This window comes from Opisthocomus hoazin, chromosome 6 (genome assembly GCF_030867145.1).
Source record: "Opisthocomus hoazin isolate bOpiHoa1 chromosome 6, bOpiHoa1.hap1, whole genome shotgun sequence".
Classification (NCBI taxonomy): Eukaryota; Metazoa; Chordata; class Aves; order Opisthocomiformes; family Opisthocomidae; genus Opisthocomus; species Opisthocomus hoazin.
This window is the reverse complement of record NC_134419.1, coordinates 21,641,813-21,659,285: the sequence shown is the minus strand read 5'-3', so window position 1 is coordinate 21,659,285 and position 17,473 is coordinate 21,641,813. Positions and strand designations below refer to the sequence as shown.

At 44.0% G+C, this 17,473-nt stretch overlaps 1 long non-coding RNA gene across 4 annotated transcripts in view; it reads left to right on the top strand.

Annotated features, from left to right (window-relative positions):
- Window positions 1–762: 762 nt before the first annotated feature.
- The window catches only part of LOC142361807 (uncharacterized), a 28,033-nt gene continuing 11,322 nt past the window's right edge, over window positions 763–17,473 (top strand). Inside the window, exons 1-5 of one of the 4 annotated variants that reach the window (XR_012764421.1) lie at window positions 763–1,082; window positions 5,771–5,934; window positions 9,679–10,070; window positions 10,254–10,551; window positions 11,705–11,791. This is a non-coding gene — a long non-coding RNA (uncharacterized LOC142361807). Of the gene's footprint in view, window positions 1,083–5,770; window positions 5,935–9,678; window positions 10,552–11,704; window positions 11,792–13,997; window positions 16,336–17,473 lie in introns of those variants that run through there. The other 3 variants (XR_012764422.1, XR_012764423.1, XR_012764420.1) reach the window with 3 other exon arrangements.

Genomic DNA, 17,473 nt, shown 5'->3' with positions numbered 1-17,473 from the left:
CTGAGTCTGTTCCAGCTCCTCAGCTCCCCAGTCAGAGCTCTGCTAAGGCAGAAATGGTGTCCTTGGTAGTCAGAAGAGGTCTCACCCTGCATCTGAATAATGAGATGCTTGTATTCCCCCGAGATGCCTGGTGGTGACCCACAGCATCATGACACACACTGGGAAAAGCAGGAGAAGACAAGCCAAGGGGTTCAAATTTTGGTCAGTACCTGAGGCTGGCTCATGCCAAGCGCAGGGAAATCTCTGTGCTCCCCTGGCCCTGCACACCCAGGAGCAAGAGGCCATCCCTGCTCCAGCAGTGAAAACAGTATGGCCCCTGCCTACGCTTCTTTTGCTTTTGTCATGAGTACCCATGGTTTTTCCATCCTCTGCCCTCATTTTGTTTCTCTGTTTAAAAACCTTGCTTTTTATTTTAGCGGAGGAGAAAAAAATCTGCTCAAAAATTAACTTCAAAGCCCCTATTCATTGTACAGCTACAAGCACAGAAGTATTCCGTTTCAGTCTTTTTAATTTTGATATTTGTTTTTTACTGCTTGGCACAGAAGGACCGGTCTGAGCAAAGTATTCCTGTAATCAGACCCTGAGCTGCACCATGCCTGCTCACAGCCACTGCTGGAAGCATGCCCTGGGACAGCCCCATCTGTGCCTGACTGACCCATTGGTGCAGTGTCTTTCCATGACCCAGCAAAGCTACAAGAATTCCGGATTAGCTTGTGCTCAACAACATCTGATGTTTGCTTTGGCTCAGACGGAACCCTGAGTGCCAGGATGCCTATGTTAAGTATTTTTAACCTGCAACCGGCAATATTGCTTTGGTACCTTGGTGAGAACAGGTTTTCTCAGGAGCTCTGTGTGCCTCTGCTGCCAAGGACAGCTTTGCTGGTGGCATTTTGGAGCTTCTACTTCTGATCTCAGCCAGAACAAAGGGAAGGAGGGCAAGAAATAAGAAATTATGTGAAAAAGGTGTGCTGAACCTGGGTAAAGGCTATTCCTGTTGGAAGACAATCTCTGGCCATACGTCCATCCACATGCCCATCCACTGGGCAGAGGTGTACACCTGTGTTTCTTCCTCTGTTTCTGCGGTGAGTGCCTAGAAGGCTTTACCTGTGCTGGGGCACTGTGGGGTGGCAGAGGGGGCTTTACACCTGGGCCCATGAGAACCTGAAGGTCTACTGTCTGCAGAAACAAGCTGCAAAGATGCTGCTTAGCTCCATGCCTTAATACATTTGTATTTCCTTGTAAATTTAACTAGCAAGTGAACTGAAAACTCAGCTTATGGTGGGATTCTGGCTTTCATTAAGGAATTTTTTACCTATTTAAAAAATATATGCAGGAGCATGTTGCTGATTATTTTAAGAACCTATGCAAATATATTGATTTGCAGCAGGAAAAGCTTGCTGTGATGTGTAAATTAAGCCATTTAAATCATCCTGTTTGGTAACTGAAGCACCAGCTCTGTTTACTCAATGAGTTAATACGCACCATAGTTTTATAGTTGCACTCGTGGTCCTTGCTGGCTCAAAAGACCTAGCTGGCTGTCTCCCTGCTTGTCTTTACCAGCAGATAACTCTCCCACTGTCTGGGATAGGTTTTGGTTTTTGCTATTTTATGGTGCCCCAAAGTGTGCCAGCTGCCTCCTTGACCAGGCAGAACCAGCTCTCCTCAGTAGGAGAGGACACGGTGGCCATGTGCGGGTGGCAGGATGCAGCCAGGACAGCAGCAGCTGTGCCAAGCTCTGCTGTTGATTGCTACAGATGCCTTAACAAATATCTCTCCGTGAGCAGAGTTTCCACCTAAATACTTCTGCAAAGTGTTATTAGGGATACATTCTCTTTCAGTCCCACCCTGAGTCAACAGCAGGTCAGATGTAATTGAAGATTAGACAGACACAAATTTTTTTTCATGTCCTTGCACGTGAACATTTGGAAGCTGCTTTAATGATAAACCAAGGAATGTATTAACACAGAAATCCTGCAGATAGCTATATTAGTTTTCAGGCAAACATACACATGCATATACATCTCCCTGTATCTGCTACACAAGAGCTTGGTAATTGCTACCTGCATTCTGCAGGCATGCTTGTAAATGTTTGCAGACACATGGGGTTGGGATCTGAGGTAGCATAAGAGGTGCCCAGGAATCCCTAACTTGGGCTGTGCCTGGAAAAGGGGTGCTGCACAAAATAACACATCAGACAAATGAGGGCTTCTTTAACAAGTGCTCTTAATCAAGAAGTTGGGAAGAAAATTTTCTCTGCTGGATTGTCTTTTCCCTTCACCCTTACTTGATGCTAACATCATCATTTACGCTTTCACTGAGTTGTTCTCAAATCTATTTTTCCTAACAATAGAGTAAGAATAATTCAATAATTGAGGGATTATTTGATGCAGGAATAAAGCACATATCATCCATCAAGGAAAAGCCACCCTGACTTTTGAGAACTTTGAACACAATGCATGTGGCATTTGCCCATTTAGAAAACTACATGGTTTTAGGACAACAGACCATTGTCTGAGCCAAGTGACATTAAGATGAGTGGCTCAAAACCATAACGCTGTCCTGGTAGGCAATGCTGCATCCTTTCAGTGAAAATGCGATGTTCTAAAACTTCCAGATGAAAATAAAAAAAAAAAAAAATTAAGTGCAAATGTTAAAATGCATGTTTTAGTTCTCACATTTTACAAATTTAAGAGGTGCTGAATTTTACTGACAGTTTTCTAGGCAGCATGTGAATTCCAAAGATGCACACGCAAATATTTCTCAAAACTGAATTTTCAATTTTGCATGCAGAAGGTTTATTCCAGAAGTGCTGGCATATTCACTCACAAAAGAAAAGTAGTGTCATGTGGCATGTCTGGCCAATCACAAGAAACCTGTGTATTTTTAATTTTAAATATTCTGATTAATCCATAGAGTAAAAAAATATAGTGAAAAGAAAGTCACTGAATATATTTGAATAACAAATAAATTCAAGATTATGTGATTGGCTTATATATATTCACCAAGCAAGGAGAGACAAAATTAAACAAATAAATTATTCATTTTGAATTATTTGTTCAGCTCTGTTTTTACAAGTGGAGGCCTAATACTGATGTCAGAATTTTGCAGTTTGCTACAAAAGCTCTTGTATCATATGTTCTATCCTCCTGTCAGCTACCGCTTTGCTTTGAGTCTGACTTCTTCACACACGAGCACCGCGTTTGCCATGATGATGTATTTTCTGTGAAAGAGTTGGTAAAAGCAATTAGGTCTCGAGTAGCAGGCACTGAAAGTCCTAACGTGCTCGTTGACCAAAAGGCATTAGAAATGTAATGTTTCCCATTTCTACTAAATCATTACAACACAAATAGTGCTCATTTGCCTTGGCCTTTGAGCAGAATTAAATTCAGGTTAGAGTGCATCTGTACACTTACCCCGAGAAGCACTCAGCATGGCTGTCCTAATTGCACCCCAGATATCTAGACGGTATTTAGATAGAGGGTTTAATGGCTCTACTACCAAAAGTCCGTTAGCCTTTATTACATTTATTTTCATCAGAAAAAACAATCATTGTGTTCTCTGAGATAAATACAGTAATTATAATTCCTCTTTCTTTGATAGCTATGCGGTGTATGCTACTTGTCTACAGTCTTGTTCCAAGCTCACACAGCAGGGAAAGCAGAAATTTGAACTACTTAAGCATATATCAGTCTTCTGTCATTAATAAAGCACTGTACTGAAAACCAGAAGGGGACAGTGAGTTGCTAGGCAGGGCTATGTGCTTCCTCGGTGGCACAGCTGTGGGCTGGGAACAGCAAAATATCCCTTGTGGTTGACAGGGAGGTGAGGGTGTGCCAGGGCACAGCAGGGCCCCACCATGAAGGGCAGGGTCTGCAACTTGCCCAAAGCTCCAGGTCTCACCATTTCTGTGAAGTAAAGCAGCAAGGTGCTGGAGCATCACTCTCCTCCATCTACTATGGATGAGTGGTGGAATGACAGTTGATGCTGCAGCACCGCCTTGCTGAGGGGAATTTAAAGTGCTAAACGATCTGTCCCTGCTCCAAAACCCTTGCGCGAGGCTCAGGGCTTTGCTTGGCATCCGCCAGCCATGTCTTGCTGCCCAGGCAGCAGCCAGGGCCACGCAGGTGCTGTCCCAGCCTGGGCAGGGGCCAGGGCTCGTGCAGAGGGGTTTGTGATGGGACTGGTGAAGCCTGGAGCAGTATGGTCAGCTCGTTTCATAAAAGCCACCAGATGATCATGAATTTCATTGCCAAACCTGACTGTATTTGAAATGTGAAAACACACAAATGTAAGTGGCACTGTCAACTCCATAAAAATCACGTTTTCTGCAGTCTGCAATACTTGTTCTGTTCCATATGTGGAGGGATTTTCATGAAGTGTTCCAGGCAGAAAGTGAAAAACTCTGTGGCATACTGGCACGATAAAGCTATCTTGCATGAATGCAGTGCTTTCCACTTAAAGTGACTTGCAGAAGTGGAAATATTATTCCCACTTTGCTGAAGAAGAATCTGAAGCCCAGAGTTTTCTTTGAGTCACATCCAGTGAGCAAGGATAAAGCCAAGAAAGAATATGCTGACACGCAGGATTTCCCATTGCCATCAGACAGGTTGCCTCCACTGAGAATATTTTATTCTGACTTTATAGTTGTCTCCTCCCTGATTAAAGAACTATCTTCCTAACCATTTTATTTCCACAAGATAGAAAAAAATGTGTTGTCTGTACTTGCTCCAATCTGGTCTCCAAACTATCTCTTAATGTGGCAGGAGACTTTGCAAACTTTACTTGTGATGACTGGGCACAGCTGGAAGAGACCATGTCCTAAATTAACTGATGCAACTGGTGCCTGCACTAAATCTATATATGTGCAGGTCTACAATATAGGGAAGCCAGCAAAATGTGACTCCTGGAAGACTTATGTTGTCTATAAGGAATCATTATAGCTTTGGTTAGATTTGTTAACAATTCAGCAAAATGATATGAGACATAATTATGTGAGTTATTGATTGATGCATATTAAGAAAGACCTCCATTTATAGGTCATTATGAAGTGTTACTGGGGCCTCCGAGTGCATCAATAAAATCATTTATTTCTTCACATGGATGCTAAAGAAGACTTAGAAAGATGCCATGTGCGGAAAGCTGCTTGTGCCAGTAAATTATATTTACATCTGCTGCATATGGATAGATGGGATACAGGCCAAGTATGTGATGGTGGGAAGCAGCTTGCTGCTTCTGTTTTGGGAAAGTTCATCACGGTTAAAATTTTGGACAAATTAGATTCTGAATCAAACTAGAGAGAAAGCAGTAGATAAGCTCAAAACTTTGGCTGCTTCAGAAACTCCATTCAGAATAATATACTATCTCACGCGTCTTATCTTTCCATCAAAGTTTTGAAGACATTTTTTGGTTGCTGATGGGAGCAGGGAAGAAGAGAGGAGCTTGCACTGAAACAGACAAAAACGTGCACAATCTATTTCACTCTGAGTTTCATGTTTGGAAAATGGAGGACGTGGACACGTACAGGTCCCTGTGCTTTCCCTGGTCAGGGGGCCTCTGACCCTAGCACGGAGCAGCCTGCAAGGATGCCACCACCAGTCTTTGCTGCCCCAGATGTACCTATGGATTGTCCCACAGCACGTACCTCTGTTTCTCCCACACCTATTTCACTTTAATCTGCATACAGAGTCAAGCCCAGCCAGTGACAGCTCAGTGTAGTAGATCAAAAACAGTGAAGATTTTGCAAATCTAAAATAACATTTTCCTGCTGCAGATACAGAGTGGAGACCAAATGTGAATGAAGACCCTTTCCTAAGCCCTGGCAGGGCACTTGCAGCAGAGGCTGGAGTGAACCTGACCCTGCCGGCAGGCTTCTGCCTTTAACTCAGTGACTCCTGGGAAGTAAAACTACAGCAAGCCCCACAGTGATCTGCAGAGGTAAGTACATATTTCACCAGTAAAATGCAAATATGCCTGCTGTAGTCCCCTAAAGCGCACACTCCTGCTGCTGTCACCTGTTTGTGTCTATCCAATTTTGGATTATGTTTGCCTCTCAAATTTAATAATTTTGACAAGTTAATTTCAGCCTGTTCTTGACAAGGAGCAAACTACAAGGAATGAAAAAAAAACAAGAAGAGTGAAATGCTTAGGCAAGGTAATAGAATGATATTGCATGGCAAGCTACTTCCATTTTGAAACTATTGCAAATGTTAATATCAAACTGTATCTTGTTTGCCCACAGAAAGGAACATAACAACTCCTCTGCTGAGGAATGACTGAAGATCCTAGAGCAGCCAATTTGTGTACTGTTGGAAGGTGGAACATTTAGGCTAAACCAAAGGGCCTCAAAAAAGATAAAACATTAATAAAAATTCTTAGATTAGCAATTTTAGAATATTCTAGGTATTTCTTTTCCAGGTCTTGAATACAATGGCCTACAGCACTTCAGGTTAGCCCAGTACAGGTTATGTAGCCAGAGAAACCTCTGGAGCAACTGATCCTGCAGCCTGAGCAAGGGCTGATGCAGGCTTGTCAGCTCTGCTCCACCCGCGGGTTTGCTCTGCGCTGCTTCCCATTGGCCTCTCTAGCCATGCTGTTCCTGCCAAACCCTGGGGACAAATGGTATTTGTTTTGACTCATTGTGTCTGGATGTGTATCAGTACCAGCCCTGGGCTCCCGAGGTTATCTCCACAGCTGTTTCTTTCAGTGAATGCAGGAGGTACGTCCCCTCTTCCTTCTGGGCTGCTGCGACCAGTACAGCGTTTCCATCCATCACACTGGAGACGGGGCAGCTCCCAGCTCAGAGGAGCCATCAAGAACCCTGCCAGGCTCCCGTCTGGTTTTGGGGCTCCCTGGCAAGCCCAACTCCCCAGCGCCACGCATCCCTGCAGGGAAGATTGCTGGCTGTGGAGAGAAGAGCTCTGCAGCTTACCCCATCCAGCCCCTTCCTCTACAGCTGATGAATACTTTGGTGCGTAAATTAAAGAAAATTTGAGAAAAATTGGCTAGAGAAATTAAAACTGCCTCAGGCAGCTTAACTTGTACAGCAACACGTACAGTACTTAGCACCCTAGATTTCATTATTCTTAACAGCATAACTGGAGTCCTATTTTCACACATTAAATATTCTTGGATTTTTTTTCTCAATGAGCAGACATACAATTTTTTTCTCTGCCATCAACATGCATATGTTGTCCTTTCAGAGACTTCCTTCAAATTGGAATACAAATTAGTTTTACCTGTGATTTAAAGAGCTCTGATTCTTGATAAGGCCTCAAATCCTGGTTTTTATGGAAATGCATAGCTGTGGGGGCTATGGGGAGCTTCTCTCTGCTTAGGACTTCTGAAAGGAGAGCTGTGCAAGGCTACGCTATTTTCACATCTCTTGGATTTCACAGACAATGTGAAATTTGACTGTTTGCCATGAAGAAACAGTATTTCTTAAGTAGGGTTGGGCATGTTCTTATGCTCTCCCAGGCATGGTCTGCAAACCCCTGACAGTATGCTGGGAAAGAAAATATCAAAGCTTGCAAGAGGCAGGGGCCAGACTGCCGAGGCCAATTGTAGTCTGCCTGAGGTAGAGGCTAAGGGTGTGTGATTAGGAGACTGGCATTATTTGATATTTTCACTTCTCACTGGAAACTGTGAGGGAAAAGACTTTCCCAAGAAGCCCTATGGCAGGCAATATACTAGGTAGACCACCTGTTTTGTGGGTGGTAACTCATCAGAATGCCATTTGCTAGAGCAGACTGGGGGAGGCTACGAGAAGCTGGCCTGGGTAGTGAGTTTTGGTGAGCTTTGGTGGGCTTGCCACCATTGCCATCAATATTGTCTGCACGTTTCCACTTCTTGGGTTGAGACAGTGTGTCTAATGAAACCTTGTGCTTCAGGGCTTCGGTCAGGCACCTTCACCGTCTGGGAAGGCAGTTTTTGCATGCACACATACCTGCCTAGAGTAGGCTTTTGGTTTCCTTGTGTCCTTCTGAAGTCCTAGAGCCTTTCAGGGTGACATTTGGGCAACAGAGAGCTAATCAGCAGAGAAAGGAGCCCAGGGGGTTGGCCAGCTTACCAAACATTGGTGTCTGCCTTTGGGGGGGGCTGAGCAGCTTGCCAGACTCCTCTGATTTGTTGTGTAAGTCCCCACAGACTGCAAATGAAGCCTGGAGCCACACGTGGGGCACCTAGACTTAGGTGTCTTAGTGTGGGGCTGAATCCCATCCTTGGGACTCAACGCAGCTGTAAAACAGAGGGTCTGCTGCCACTTGTCACTGCCTCACACATCTTGCCTTCACCCGACCATCCTGGGAGTGTGGGTCCTTGCTGCTACTGTGCTATCCTGCGTTCAGACACACCAGACTACCTCATGTGAAGTCTCAAGTGGCACTAGGCATTTATGGTTGGGGACCCAAATCTTACCTTTATTGCCCTGGGAGCAGAGCAGATGAGTGCGCTGGTGCAGAGTATAATCTTTCCTAAGATCTTCTTCAGAGGTCTAGGTCCTACTGGTCATTAAATGTAAGCCTCACCTGCTGGGATCATCTGGGTGTATCTCATCTAAATAATTCTTTGCTGTCGCAGGGGGCTTAGGTATTACTGGCAGCTTTGTCTTGTTCTTAACCGGTGGAGCACAATTTAATCTGAGGACTTGAAATACTTCAGCCTAATGAAGTCTTTGAGTTTCATGCACCAGTGAAATATAGTAACCTATACAGTACAAGAGGTCAAACTAGATGATCTAATAGTCCCTTTTGGCCCTAAATTATGAAATTCACAGAATCATTTCTAATAATGAATGCATTTGTAAAACTTGGATGCCTTCTCATGAATAATCTGCAAACAGAAAAAGGTTTTGTTAAGCAGGCTGCGACAAACAATTCTTCCAACTTTATGCTATGCAGACATGTATTTTTGGATATTCTTTGGGGGAAAAATCTACTGCAGCCAAATGTACATAACCTGCAAGAAAAAGATTCTGAAACAAAACAAAAGATATATGTAGATTATGAAAGGTAGAGAATCAAGTTGGAATTCTAATGTAAATGTATGTCATTATCAGTAGAGATCACTTGTAAAGCACTACTTTAACTTGAAGAGCTGAGAACAGGAATACTAAAGCACAAGTCTTTTTACGTGTGCATTTAGAACAAAAGCTACCCTGTCAATAGAAATTATATATAACAGTTGGATGAGGGTTGTTGTTTTCAGTGTTTGGTTTAAACACAATAAAGATGAACAAAATTTAAATGTGTTCATTGATGCATGAGGATGAAGTCAAGATCAGAAGTACAATTTCCTGATTTTTAGATTTATTCAAATACTCTTCCTTTGTATTAACTCCTACAGATGTTTAATGAATGCTTAAAACCAAACACTGCTTTTTTCCCCCCCTACTGTGTTCAATGCATTTCGTACAGGCAACCTGATAAAAAGAGTATCTGGGAGAAGGGGAAGGCAAAATCAAAGATACATATCAGAACATCTACTGCATGTCTAAACACAATGAAACTGTGTGGGTGTATTCACTCATTTTAAAGAACGTTCACTGATTTGAGTTTTATTATGTTTGAAGTTGTGGTATGTTACACAAATACCACCTTACTGATCTTTATTATTCCATAAAAAACTACAACAATTTGAGTAAAACTGGCTGCAATGTATTTTTTTCTTTGTTTCTGCTGTTAGACTTTATGCTTAACTCTAGGCATAATGAAGACATAGAGCTCTGTCCCGGTCTCACTGAAAACAATAGGAGCATTGCTGTGGACTTTGAGGCATCCAGCTGCGAGATGTGACCTGGACTGTTCAACAGATGCGCCTAGTTTGGCCATGTGGGGAGTTGGTGTACGAACAGCATGAAGATAACATGAAATGAACCTGTGGTAACAACAAATGTAGAGTGCTGGAAAACGGTATCAATATCTAGCAGATAGAGGCTGGTAAAGATCTATGAGCGAATTTCCATGAGATTTCAGAGTTGCAATTCCCTGTTCTGGCAAGATTCTCTCCTCCAGCTGCCCATCCAACAGTCCACTTCCTGGTGGGCTCTTGGAAAGAAAGATAAACCTGATGAAAAGGTGAGCCCGTGTCCAAGCAAAACTATGAATCTTTCCTTTTTCCTTAGAAAGTAGTGAACTGTAGTCAGAGGAAAAGTAAGACACAATATTCAAGAGTGTCAGGTATAGCCAGGGAACAGTAAGAAGGACTTGGAGCAGGGGAGTGGGAGTCCTGAGAGTTGGGGTCTATTTATAACTCTGCAGAGATCCCACTGTGTGGACTTGGACAAAGTGCTCTGGATTGATGTGAATATCAGTAACAATACGCAAGACCCCTGTTGGCTTCCACAAGCTTTGAAGTACTTTTGAACCAGACTTCAGTGGCTCAGTACGTACTGCACTACCCATTCCTGTTCTCCCAGACTGAAGCGCAGACCTCCTGCATGGAGCTGCCAGGCCAAGTCTTTTTCTCCCCGAGACCCAGAAGAGGCAGAACAAGGCTGCCAGAGAGTGGACAGAAAGGCTTTTGTATTGAGAGACTGGACTTGCCTTCTGCCATGAGGTGAGACCTCCTGAGCCTTCCCCTCTCTTCTGCAACAAGCTGGCAGTCAGGAGAGCCTCAGTGCCAGGCACTGCGGGGTCTGCACCCAGTCAAATCCATTGTTTCTTTCTTCTAAGGGTGGGTGGGCTGCACCTCCAGGTACAGTCAATGTCTGGAAGGTGTCACTTCCAGAAGTGGGGAAGAGACCCCACCTTGTTGGGCATTCCTGCTGTGGGCACCCGATGGGCGCAGCAGGGTCTGTTGGACACACTAAGATATGGCAATTAGACGTCTGGTGCCAATTAGCCAGTACTTGTAAGTAAGTTTGATGGGACAGGGATACCATGCAGCTGAAAGTCAGAGGGGACAAATGGCCAGTTGCTACCAGGCACACATGGACCACTAATGTAACCTGCACCTTCCAACCTGCTGTTTGTTGCTGTGAAGTTGCAACTGTTTTTCTTCTCCATGAGTGAGGTTTTACACTATGGTTTCATTTCACCTGATGGATGAGGCATGTTTCCTATTGTAAGTTGAATAGACAGTGTGTCATCCTGGCTACATTTTTCAAGGGTGTTTTTAAGTTTATGCTCACAGGTTTTCCACAAGGACCCACTTTTCACTCATATTCTGTATTTGTTAGGTTACAGCAACCAAACTGCGCTACATCCAAACTCCTGAGCATTGAGATAAAAAAAATTTCCTGGAGAAGGGAGTTTATGGTCTAATTAGCTGATGGTATTTCTCCTCAGACAGTTTGTACTTATGAATTGAAGGTTCAGGTGAGTTAACTACTGGCTTTCACCACAATGAGCACCCAGAGCTCAGCTAAAGTCAGTCCAAGCCCAGGCTGCGCAGACTCAGCTTGTATGCCCTCTTGTACTGGGCACTATGAAGATGGAGACTGTAAAATCGTTGTTGTTATTGCTGCTCCCAGCTGGAGAAATTTCAGTGTAAGAAATAAGCTCATGTTTAAAGAGATTGTTCTCTAATCCTGGCATATTTCAAAACTGTGGGTGAGATTTAGTTAAATCCATGAAGGCATAAGAGATTAAATTCTAACCTCAGTATCCACAAAATTCCTAAACCAAAACGAGCATCGCATGATCATTAACAAGCTTAACTCCATCTCACAGACATGCCAACACAAACGCACACCGTCTGTGCATTGCAGGGAGGTGTTGCACACCAGAAAGCTGGGTGACATGTCAGTGCGCCGGGAATGCCCATGGCTGGAAACCAGTAAACCTGTGCCAGTGTGGTAAGTGCCATTGCTGCCAGACCAGCCTCGCTCTTCTTTTTATTATTAGCTAAACACAAGCCTTTGTTCAGCTACCATGCTGGGACCATTGGGGTCTGGAGTAGAGGGGGTGCAGGGACCAACTGTGTGCTGTGTGGGAGATGGGCTGCGGGAAGAGGCTGCATGTGGCAGCAGTGGGTTCCCTATCTCCTTACTGGCAACTGTGCACAAAGTCACAAGTAATTATCACCCAGATCACTACTACCAACAGTCTCAATTGGATTACTGTGTGAAGAGAAGGGGTCTGAGAAGGAAAGTTTCTGGTTATGTGACACAAACCTCCTTCAGAAATGCTGATTCAAGTGCTGGCAATGTAAGCATTGGAGGTGCGGAAACCCAATGCTGCGGTGCTCCTAGAGCTTTGCCATGCCGTTCTTTGTCTTTCCCAATTCACTTCTGGAATGCTCTAACTACAGGGGCACCAGTTCAATAGCCATGAAGGGAAAGTTAGCAGTCCTGATGCAACAGCACAGCAACATGCTTCCACTAGATTTTCTAGAACAGACTCTTCAGGTTTCAGAGAGAACATAATCATGACTTCCTGTATGCGAACAAGTCTCTTTCAAGACTCTGAGTTGTGTTCTTCAAAAATCACCCATTTAACCCTAAAACAATGAAATGGAGGGCTATGGGTTTGCTTTAACTAACTCATTAATGAATTCTTCATCACCACTTTGCTCCACACATTGTCAAAACAAGGAGCTCATTCTTCAGGGGGGGGTTGGGTCATCCTAACTACAGTCTTTCAACTGTAATTTTAGAATTTATTGAGAATATCAGTAATTTTGTCTGTTTTGAAAGGATCCAATTGCCTTCTTTTGCTTATTCAGAATGCTACTGATTAGCCTCCACTCTTTGAAGTAGTTTCATTACTACGTGGATTTAGCGTGTGCACACAGTGCTCAGTTTCCTTTTATAGGTGCTAGCTCTTTTGCAGGGCATGCGCCACAGACCCTTCATAATTTTGCTTAATTTTGTTCAAATTATCCTGGCTTGCATGAGAAATACATTAATCTCGGATGATGTCTGTCTCAACAGCCAGTAGTATAGTACACAAACATGTCAGAGCTGTGGCATGTGTAAGTTATGTTCTCATATTGGCCTTAGTCTGCAGGTACAGCCAGAATCTGGGCTTGTGAGTGCCATACAAAGAGAGACTCTCCACTTCATGGAGGCAGCTCCCATGGCTGAAAACTTTCCAGTTTCTTTTTCCCTTGCTGGGAATACTGCAGCAGTCCATGACTGCCTGAGAAGCCAAGGACGGGAAAGTCCTGGTGCAAATTCTGTTAAGCAGTTTTCCAGGGTGGTTTATTTGGGCAACATCATCCTTTGCATTCACTTGTGCTCTCCCAAAGACATTATGCTATGGAAAGCATTAGGAGGTAATATTTGTGTTAACAGGATTCAAATACCCTCTGGCTTTTAGTCTCAGTTTTGCACCAGCATTTAATTGTTCTCAGATTTTTGCGTCTGACTATAATTTACTGCTGGTGTGAATGTCAAGATGTAGCCATTTAGCTCACTGACTTGTGGGAGCAATGCGGTAATTTTATGCCTAGGTCCTCTCATTTGTACCTGCCAGCAATGCAGAGGCAGTCTTTCCTAATCAGGCGTTAAAAATTCTTCTTGATTAATCTCTGACTTTGTTGGAGCCATTCCAGATTTAAGTCAGTGTAATTCGTTTCAGGATCAGACCCATTAAGCGTTTTCCAATGAGTAGTATACTGTGTCATTCTTCTGGTCTTAAGGATTTCTAAAATCATGGAAGGATTGATGCAGATCTGGGAGATACATGGCTCTTCTGATTCCACTGGCACCTTCCCTGACCCTTCCCTGACTTTTGGAGATTCGTCTTTAGGTGAAATTTCTTTATTTCAATTTCTTTCTGTGTTGTGCTGGAAGCATTAACAAATGGTGAAGTGTGATACTGTTGATCCAGTGCTCTGTGTGGCCAGGCAATCAGGACAGAAATAATTAACACAGAAAGTGGCCTGCCAGTATCCTGCTGAATGAAATTGGAAGGAGTTCAAATACAAAAAGATTTTTCAGCTTACCACTTCTGGGCTACATGTAGCAGTAGCCATTTGGAAGGGCAACTGCCAGCTTCCATTTCAGATTGCTTGACAGCACTAACTAGAGCACTAAGAGCATTGCTCTGTTTCAGCAGGAGCCGATTTGGGGTGCGGAGCATTATTTCCAGACAGGAGAAGAGATCAGAGAGGGTGCTGCGCTGATGTGGTGTAAGAGGGTGAATTCTTCTGAACACGGGAGGAAATGTGACATGGGGAAGGCCTCTGGTTTCCAGCCTGCCAGGCACCTTCTTGCGATGCTCTGGCTGTGCAGAGACCCTGTGCTCCCCCAGGCACCTGCTCCTGCCTCGCTGCTGCCTCCTGCCACCTCTCTGACCCTGGGCCTGTCCATGTCCCGGTATGCCACCACGCAGGGATGATGGCTGGGCTCATGGGCACAGCCACGCACCTTTGCCCTAGCTGTGTTGTGGTACCTGTGCCTGTAGGGTGACACAGGGGAGGGACTCCTGCAGCTCTGTGAAGACCACTCTCCCCTTCCTCTTTCTGCCAATTTCAAAGAAGTCTGATGCAGCATGAAACAGAACAAATGGTATCTGTATACCTTGAGGAAGATTTCTTAGGAGAAGGGATCTCTCCTGTTGGAGAGGTGATGTCAGGGGGTGATCGCCTCTTCTACCATTGTATTGACTGAGCATCCACAGCCAGGTTAAAGACCTGTATTTGTACGACACGGCTGCCCTTTAGCTCATTTCTCTGGCTTTCCCTCCCATCATGCTTGCAAAGCCATCCTGCTACAGCAGGATCCCATGCAGAGAGTAAGGAAATAAGGCAGAACCACAGTGCTTTACTTGTTGTAAAGTGGGTATCTACACTGGTAAAATTGCAGCTGTAGAGACTAAAATGAGTTCTGTCCTGGTGAGCACAGAAGCTGCTGCCTACCTTTTGTGCCCTACAATTAGCGGTGCATCGCTTTGTTTCACATCTGCCTACATCAGGAATATACTTGGTGCTTTCAGTGTTTTCAGAAATGACAAATGAATAGATGATTAGGAGAAACAAGGGAAGAGAAAAATTAAGAGTAGCAAGCTTCTGAAATGGTTTTCCTCTGGAAATTGTTCAGACTGGTGGGCTGAGATGCCTGTGGCGAGACTGTGTTACTCTGCGGTGCCTGTCAGTTTGCATATACAATGAATTGCACAGCATTTCTTCCAGGATCCCCAGTTGTGCCTTCTCACACGTGGCGATCCTGTGATGGTCCACTTGTACCTCTGCCACTGATATATGTCATGAACAAGCCATTAACCCAAGATCTTATAGGCCAGGACCTACTCTGTAAAGCCAGTGGACACCTAAAGAGAATAAGTGCTGAGTTATGCATTGTTCGTGTTTACAGGTAAGTCTTGCCCTGCCCTTACTTTTGCTCTGTGGGTCATCTTGTTGAGCATGAAAATGATGATCAGCCTCCTCTCTCTCTTGCGAGAAGGAGTCATGATGGAGACCTGAGGAGAGAGGAAGGAGCAGTGGGATCTATTTGATTATTAACTTCAGAAAATGACTTCATTAGCTCCTTGTGAGAGCAGTGTTTGTCACTGACACTACATCATTTGCTTCCTATCAGACAAGCTCTGTCGTCTTGGCCTGGAGCTCTGGGAGCTTTGTCTCTTCTTAGAACTAGGCATGGCTGGAGGTGGTTTATTAAAATAGCACCATAGATATGAAGAATTTGACTTGAGGTTTTTCCGTTACTTCCATCATGTCTCTTTTTTCAAATTTGTACTGAATACATGCATTTGATTTTTCTCATGCATCCTGAATTCAAGTTCTAAAACTGACCTTGCTTAATTTAACCTTATCTAGCTAATTTATCATGGGCCTACGTTTCTAAACAATGTTGAATGAAGTACATTTCCTTGTATCTTCCCAAGTAACTAAGCTTTCTGCAAAATTCAAACCGTTAAAAGTGAGGGTGATAGGAGAAGCTCCAAGAAATGAGTCAACTTAATATAAATATTCATAATCATGTCAATTCCACTTTTTAAACAATTTCTGAAATGTTAGTTTGCTCTAACGGCTGGTCAGAAGCACAAAGGTTAGGTTAAGCTTCCTTCGTTAATGGTTTGGCTCAATGCACCCAGCAATATAACGTATTTTATCAGTGAGGGAAATGATATTGGTTTAAGAGGTTTCATGTAACAGTCATATCCTGGCCAAATGTAATTTTGAAAACAATCAGGGCCATTATGGCTCACACAGAAAGAAAGATAAAGACAGATAGCTGTATATGGGTTTTTAATAAGTAATTCACCCTGGGTCTTGAAACATCAGATTGCCAAGTAATATTATTAATGTATAAGCATGTTGGTAAAATCATGTATTCTTTCCCATTGGTTGACTGTAGATATGTTTCTGATGCAAATGTCGTGTAAGTGTATTGAATCCAAGCTATGTAAATAGACTATATAGTACATCCATCAAGCAGTTGACTTGATTATTCCACACACTAAAGAGCATTTTCTGACATCAATCTACATTCTGCCTAAATAGAACATTTTTCACCAATGATATTATGCATCATTTACTGTATATTTGATACTAATTGTTCAGCATATTGATCACCTGTCACAGTAAGAGTTTAGTGATCTCTTTGCAACTTGTCCTGACAACCTGGAAGTTACAGGCAGCGGGTTACCCATCGTCTGCAGCACCAGGCACCCCTCCCTGTCTTCCTGTTGCACTGGTTAGTCCTCATGCTGACCCTTTAATAAAATACTGTTTCCAAAAGCACTTACACTAGAGTAAGTGACATCTGTTAATCTTTGCAGTGTGTTTGTGTGCTGCCGTAGCCTCATCTCTGTGAAAATCAAAATGGTGTCTTTTTTTCTTTTGAAGTACCAACTTGGTGGACCCTTACCCACCGCTTAACTCTTCTCTCTACACTGTCTGCCCAGGGCAAGATTTCAGCGCCATCCAGGAAACCTCAGACAGCCAGGATGAGGATGAGGACTGACCAGTGCAACAGGAAGACAGGGAGGGATGCAAGGTGCCAATTCACCCTTTATATGGATGCACTGTGCCTTTTTCACAGAATCACAGAATCACAGAATAGTAGGGGTTGGAAGGGACCTCTGTGGGTCATCTAGTCCAACCCCCCTGCCGAAGCAGGGTCACCTACAGCAAGCTGCACAGGACCGCCTCCAGGCGGGTCTTGAATATCTCCAGAGAAGGAGACTCCACAACCTCCCTGGGCAGCCTGTGCCAGTGCTCCGTCACCCTCAGAGGGAAGAAGTTCTTCCTCATGTTCAGACGGAACTTCCTGTGCCTCAGTTTGTGCCCATTGCCCCTTGTCCTGTCACTGGGCACCACTGAAAAGAGTCTGGCCCCGTCCTCCTGACACCCACCCTTCAGATATTTCTAAGCATTTATTAGGTCCCCTCGCAGCCTTCTCTTCTTCAGGCTGAACAAGCCCAGTTCCCTCAACCTCTCCTCGTAGGGGAGATGTTCCAGTCCCCTCATCATCCTTGTAGCCCTCCGCTGGACTCTCTCCAGTAGCTCTTCATCTTTCTTGAACTGGGGAGCCCAGAACTGGACACAGTACTCTAGATGAGGCCTCACT